Below are 7,665 nucleotides of genomic sequence, written 5' to 3'. Positions count from 1 at the left end.
TACGGCCCAAGGTTCCATTCCTTGGAATCCATGAGGCCAAGAGCCCCAGGTCAGAGGACAAAAGGCTTGCTGCCATTTTGGGAGTGGCCCACCCCCATCTTGGGTGCTGCCTGCCACATCTTGGGAGCTCTGAGAACAAAGACCCACCTGTAACAAAGCCAGACAGAGAAGACTGGAATAATTGATCTTTCAATGCGAAGACATAGATGTACATCCAAAAGAAATAATAGCAAAGGAGGAGCCATGACCAACCCAAACAGACAACGCAAGGAACCATTGTCTAACCTTAACAAGACAGAAATATGTCAACTTTTTTTGGAAAGGTAAGGCTGAATTTACTTCTTTAATTTTTCTTAAAATAAAAGACAGTGTGTGTGTGTGTGTGTGTGTGTGTGTGTGTGTGTGTATATATATATATATATATAATTTATGTATAAAATTTACCATTTTGAAGTGTAAAGCTCCTTGGTAATAAATATATTTATATTCTTTTTCCCCCCTCTCCTATTTCCCTCATTCTCACTGCTATTCGTGGTCTCCAGTAACCATCATTCTATATCTTCATGATATCCACTTTTTTTAGCTCCCACATAAGAGTAAGAACATGCCCTATTTGTCTGTGCTTGGCTTATTTCTCTTAACTTGACCTCAAGTTCCATCCATGTTGCTGCAAATGGCAGGCTTTCATACGTCTTATGATTGAATAATATTTCATTGTGTATATGTACCACATTTTCTTTATCCATTCCTCCATTTATGGGCACTTAAATTGATTCTTTATTTTGCCTATTGTGAATAGTGCTGCAATAAAAATGGGAATGCAGATATCTTCTTGATACATTGATTTTTTAAATATATATACCCAGTAGTGAAATCAAATGGTAGTTCTATTTTTAATTTTGGAGAACCTCTGTACAATATTCTGGCTTAGTACTGGCTGTACTAATTCCCACCAACTGTGTATGAGAATTCCCTTTTCTCCACATCCTTGTCAGCATCTGTTATTATCTATCTTTTTGATACAAGGCATTTTAACTGGGATGAGATGATATCTCATTGTGGTTGTAATTTGCATTTATCTGATATATAGTGATGTTTACCATTACTTTAATATAGCTGTTACTCATTTGTATATTTGCTTTTGAGAAGTGTCTATTCAGATTTTTTGTCCATTTTTAAATTGAGTTTTTAATTCTTTTCCTATTGAGTTGTTTGAGCTTTTTATATACTCTAGTTACTAATTCCTAGTCAGATAAATAGCTTGCAATTGTTTTTTCCCATTCCGAGTTGTTTCTTCACTCTGTTGATTATTTCCTTTGCTATTCAGAAGTTTTATAACTTGATGTAATCCCAATTGTCTATTTTTGCTTTGGTTGCCTGTGCTTTAGAGGTTACACAAGAAATCTTTGTCCAGATCATTGTCTTGAAGTATTTCCTCAGAGTTTTCATCTAGTAATTCTTGGTTTTAGGTCTTAGATTCAAGTCTTTAATTCATTTTGATTTAATTTTTGTGTATGGTAAGAGATAGGGGTCTAGTTTCATTCTTCTGCATATAGTTACGCAATTTTCTCAGCACCACCTATTGAAAAGGCTGGCCTTTCCCCATTTGAAGTTCTTGATGCCTTTGCTGAAGATGAACTGGCTGCAAATGCATGGATATATTTCCAGATTATTATTCTGTTTTATTTATCTCTGTGTCCCTTTTTATGCCAGTACCATACTGTTTTGGTTACTATAGCTTTGTAATAGATTTGAAGTCAGGTAGTGTGGTGTCTCCGGCTTTGTTCTTTTTGTTCAGGATTGCTTTGGCTATTTAGGATCTTTTGCAGTTCCACATAAATTTCAGATTTTTAAAAAATTTCTGTGAAGAATGTCATTGGAATTTTGATGGGATTGCAGCGAATCTGGAAATTGCTTGGGGTAGTATTGTCATTTTAACAATAGTACGTTTTCCAATCCATGAGCAGAGAATATTTTTCCAGTTTTTTGGTGCTTTCTTCTATTTCTTTCAGCAGAGTTTTATAGTTTTCCTTGTGTAAGTCTTTCACATCTTTGGTTACATTGATTCCCAGGTATTACATATTCTTTGTAGCTTTAAATGAGATTGCCTTCTTGATTTCATTTTTGGCTAGATCAGTCTTGGTGTATAGAAACACTACTAATTTTTTGTACATTGATTTTGTATCCTGCAACTTTACTAAATTCCTGTATGAGTTATAACAGTTTTTTTTTTTTTTTGGTAGAGTCTTTAGGTTTTTCTACATATAAGATCATGTCATCTGTGAACAAAGCTAATTTGACCTCCATCTTTCCAATTTGGGTTTTCCTTCATTTCTTTTTCTTACCTAATTTCTCTGTCCAGGACTTCCAGGATTATATTGAATAACAGCAAAATAGTAGTGAAAGTGGGCATTCTTGTCTTGGTCTAGCCTTTAGAGGAAAGGCCTTCAATTCTTCCCTGTTAAGTGTGATGTTAGCTATGGGTTTGTCATAGATTGCTTTTATTATTTTCAGGTATGCTTCTTCTATGCCCAGTTTGTTGAGGGTTTTTATCATAAAGGAATGTTGAATTTTATCAGATGCCTTTACCTTTATGATATCTATTGAAATAATTATCTGATTCTTATTCTTGATTCTGTTAACGTGGTGTATAACATGCATTGATTTGCATATGTTGAACCATCCTGTATATCTGGAATGAATTCTACTTGACAATGGTGAATGATGTTTTTAATGTATTGTTGCATTTGGCTTGCTAGTATTTTACTGAGGATTTTTACATCTATGTTCATCAGTGATATTGGCCTCTGGCTTCTTTTTTTTTTTTTAAAAAAAGAGTCCTTGTCTGGTTTTGGTATCACAGTAACACTGGCCTTGTATAATGAGTTTGTAAGTATTCCCTCCCTCCTCTTTAATCGTTTTGAAGTATTTGAATAGAATTGGTATTAGTTCTTTAAATGTTTGGTAGAACTTAGCAGTGAAATTATCAGGCCCTGAGCTTTTCTTTGATGGGAGACCTTTTATTATGGCTTTGATTTCGTAACTTATTATTGGTTTATTGAGGTTCTCTATTTATCGATGGTTCAATACTGGTAGGTTGCATGTGTCCAGGAATTTATTTATTTCTTCTATATTTTTCAATTTATTGGCATGTAAGAGTTCCTAATTGTTTCTAATGATTCTTAGTATTTCTGAGGTCTCAGTTGTCATGTCTCCTTTTTTGTTCCTACTTTTATTTATTTGGGTCTTCTCTGTTTTTTTCTTATTCTGGCTAAAGATGATTTGGAGCTCCTTTATATGCTATTTGCTTCTTTTCTCTTGCTACCTTTACAATTTTATATTTGTGCTTGATCTTTGACAGTTTGATTATTAAATACCTTCATTAGTCTTATTTGACTAATGTAATGCTCTGAGGCCTTCCTGTACCTGAATATTTATATCTTTCTCATGTTTTGAAAAGTATTCTCTTATTATTTCTTTGAATAAGCTTTCTACCCTTGCTCCTACTCTGCTCTCTCCTGAATATCAGTAATTTTTAGATTTTGTCTTTGAGGTAATTTTCTATATCTTCTAAGTGGCCTTCTCTCATTTTTGTTCTTTTTTCTTTTCTCTCTTCCATGTATTTTTTAACAGTCAGTCTTTGAGCTCATTGATTCACTTCTCTGCTTGACCTATTCTGCGGTTGAGATCCTCTAAAGAGTTTCTTAGTTCAGCAAATGTAGTTCTCAGTTACAAGATTTCTGTTTATGATTATTTCAATTTCCTTGTTAAATTTCTCTGATAAATATCTGAATTGCTTTTCTGTGTTATCTTAGAGATAACGAAGTTTCCTTAAAACAGCTGTTTTGAATTCTTGGTCAGAGAGTTCACAAATCGCCATCTCAGGAGGGTCAGTTGCTGGAACTTTGCTTTGTCTAGCAGGTTATGGTTCCATGTTTGCTCTTGTTTCTTGTGGGTATACATCTACGTATTTGTATTGAATAATTAGTTATTTATTCCAGCTTTTTCTGTCTGATTTGGTTTGGTTTTTATTGAATACGATTGCTTAATGAATCTTCACTGCTAGCTTGCTGCCTTGTTTTCGGCTCTAGGTGGCGCGGTAAGCCTATGTTTACTTTGACTTTAGTAAATGGCCAGAGCACTGCCTGTTCCGTAAGGAGGAAGTCCAAAGGGATTACCCTAGCACTGTGGAAAGGCCGGCCGCGGGTGTGTGCTCGGGGGACCTGTGGAACATACTTGCTACATGATTTCTACTAATTTGGCATCTCCTTTGGTCACGTTACAAGGAGTTTTTACGGCTGAGGATGGTAGTCCTGGCTTCCCTATTTGTCTCTGCCAGCCGTCACAGACATTTCTCCCTCCAGGTAGTCACAATGCTACCTGTGGTTTAAGGCAAAGGCAGGTCTCCTGGCAGAAAACCAAAGAAGATGGTAAAGCTGATTGACAATCTCAATTTCACATTTTTCAGTGCAGAAACCATGAGTTGAGGGCAGATTTTTCATGCTGCTGATGCGTGGCGGAATGCAGGGAAGAGGCATCATGGCTGTAGAATCTGGTTCTCCTACCATCTGCTCAGAATTTTTCCACTTCTCTGTAGCTACAGGGACTGTCTCATCCTCATACAGGATCTCTGGGTTGCTGCTGGTGAAGATCTTGCTGCTGGGTATTTCTTTTTGGTTTCTGGTGTAGGGAAGAGAAGCGAGCTTGCTTCTATGCTGCCATTTGGGATTAGAAAACCAATATGTGAACTTTATAACTAAGAATTCAAAATGGCAATTTTAAGAAAACTCAGTGACCTACAAGATAACATAGAAAAACAATTCAGATACTTATCAGAGAAATTTAACAAGAAAATTGAAATAATAATTTAAAAATGAAACAGAAATCTTGGAACCGAGAACCACACTTGCTGAACTGAAACACTCTTTAGAGGATCTCAATAGCAGAATGGGTTAGAGAAAAGAATCAGTGAGCTCAAAGACTGGCTATTAAGAAAATAGAGTTCAAAGACAGAAAAGAAAAAAAAAAAAAACAATGAAAAGAAAAGAGGGCCACCTATAAGATATAGAAAATAACCTCAAAAGACCAAATCTAAAAATTATTGGTGTTAAAGAGGGGGCTGAGCAAGAGCAAGGGAAGAAAAGCTTATCCTAAGAAATAATAACAGAGCACTTTCCAAAACTTATGAAAGACAGAAATATCTAATATAGAATGGTCAGGGAACACCAAACAGATTCAACTCAAATAACACTAACCAAGGCATATAATAATTGAACTTTCAAATATCAAAGACAAAGAGAAGATCTGAAAGCAGCAAAAGAGTAAAATAACAAAGCAAGTCCAGTTCACCTGGCAACAGACTTCTTAATGGAAACCATGTAGGCCAGAAAGAAATAGGACAGTATCAGCAAAGAGAAATTGTCTTTCACAGACAAAAGCTAAGAGAATTCACCCCTACTAGACCCATCTTGCAAGAAATGCTAAAGGGAATTCTTCAACCTGAAATTTTAAAATACTAACATATTAGTATACTAATTAAAAGAACACATTTCAAGGTATAAAATCCACTGGTAAAATTAAGTATGAATACAACCCCAGAATATGCCAATAATTTAATTGTGGTGTACAACCCAATCATAACTCTAGTATGAAGCTTATAAAGACAAATCTATCAAAACAATAATAGTGACAACCTGTTCAAAATAGATATTTTTTAAATATGTAAACTGATAAAATAAAAATTCAAAGTGTTTGTGAGGGTGTGGAGTTAAAGTGTAGAGCATTTTTTAAAAATTATTATTATACTTTAAGTTCTGAGATACATGTGCAGAATGTGCAGGTTTGTTACATAGGTATACATGTGCCATGGTGGTTTGCTGCACACATCAACCCGTCATCTATATTAGGTATTTCTCCTAATGCTATCCCTCCCTTAGCCCCCCAGCCTCTGACAGGTCCCAGTGTGTGATGTTCCTCTCCCTGTGTCCATGTGTTCTCATTGTTCAACTTCCACTTACGAGTGAGAACGTGTGGTGTATGGTTTTCTGTTCTTGTGTTAGTTTGCTGAGAATGATGGTTTCCAGCTTCACCCATGTCCCTGCAAAGGATGTGAACTCATCTTTTTTATGGCTGCATAGTATTCCATTGTGTATATGTGCCACATTTTCTTTATGCAGTCTATCATTAATGGGCATTTGTGTTGGTTCGAATTTTTTGCTATTGCTATAATGCTGCAAGAAACATACCTGTGCATGTGTCATTATAGTAGAATGATTTATAATTCTTTAGATATATATCCAGTAATGAGATTGCTGGGTCAAATGGTATTTCTGGTTCTAGATCCTTGAGGAATCACCACATTGTCTTCCATAACGGTTGAACTAATTTACTCTTCCACCAACAATGTAAAAGCATCCCTGTTTCTCCATATCCTCTCCAGCATCTGTTGTTTCCTGACTTTTTAATGATTGCCATTCTAACTGGTGTGAGATGGTATCTTACTGTGATTTTGATTTACATTTCTCTAATGACCAGTGATAATGAACTTTTTTCTTATATATATTTTTTGGTTGACTAAATATCTTCTTTTAAGAAGTACCTGTTCATGTCTTTCACCTACTTTTTGATGGGGCTGTTTGTTTTTCTTGTAAATTTGTTTAAGTTCTTTGTAGATTCTGGATATTAGCCCTTTGTCAGATGGATAGATTGCAAAATTTTTCTTTCGTTCCATAGGTTGCCTGTTCACTCTGATGATAGAGTCTTTTGCTGTGCAGAAGCTCCTTAGTTTAAGTAGATCCCATTTGTCAATTTTGGCTTTTGTTGCCATTGCTTTTGGTGTTTTAGTCATGAAGACTTTGCCCATGCCTATGTCCTGAATGGTACTGCCTAGGTTTTCTTCTTGGGTACTTATAGTTTTAGACCTTATGTTTAAGTATTTAATCCATCTTGAGTTAATTTTTGTTTAAGGTATAAGGAAGGGGTCCAGTTTCAGTTTTCTGCATATGGCTAACCACTTTTCCTAACACCACTTATTAAATAAGGAATCCTTTCACTATTGCTTATTTCTATCGTTTGTCAAAGATCAGATGGTTGTAGATGAGTGGTGTTATTTCTGAGGCCTGTATTCTGTTTTATTGGTCTATATATCTGTTTTGTTACCAGTACCATGCTGTTTTGATTACTGTGGCCTTGTAGTATAGTTTGAAGTCTGGTAGCATGATGCCTCCCACATTTTTCTGTTTGTTTAGGATTGTCTTGGCTATATGGGCTCTTTTTTGTTTCCACATGAAATTTAAAGTAGTTTTTTCTATTCTGTGAAGAAAGTCAATGGTAGCTTGATGGGGATAGCATTGAATCTATAAATTACTTTGGGCAGTATGGCCTTTTTCACGATATTGATTCTTCCTATCCATGACCATAGAATGTTTTTCCATTTGTTTGTGTCCTCTCTTATTTCCTTGAGCAGTGGTTTCTAGTTCTCCTTGAAGGGTCCTTTACTTCCTTTTTAAGTTGTATTCCTAGGTATTTTATTCTCTTTGCAGCAATTGTGAATGGGAGTTCACTCATGATTTGGCTCTTTGTTTGTCTATTATTGGTGTATAGGAATGCTTGTGATTTTTGCAGATTGGTTTTGTATCCTGAGACTTTGCTGAAGTTGCTGATAAA

Source organism: Colobus angolensis, unplaced genomic scaffold (assembly GCF_000951035.1).
Source record: "Colobus angolensis palliatus isolate OR3802 unplaced genomic scaffold, Cang.pa_1.0 Scaffold70, whole genome shotgun sequence".
NCBI classification, from domain to species: Eukaryota; Metazoa; Chordata; class Mammalia; order Primates; family Cercopithecidae; genus Colobus; species Colobus angolensis.
This window is presented reverse-complemented; position numbering follows the sequence as displayed.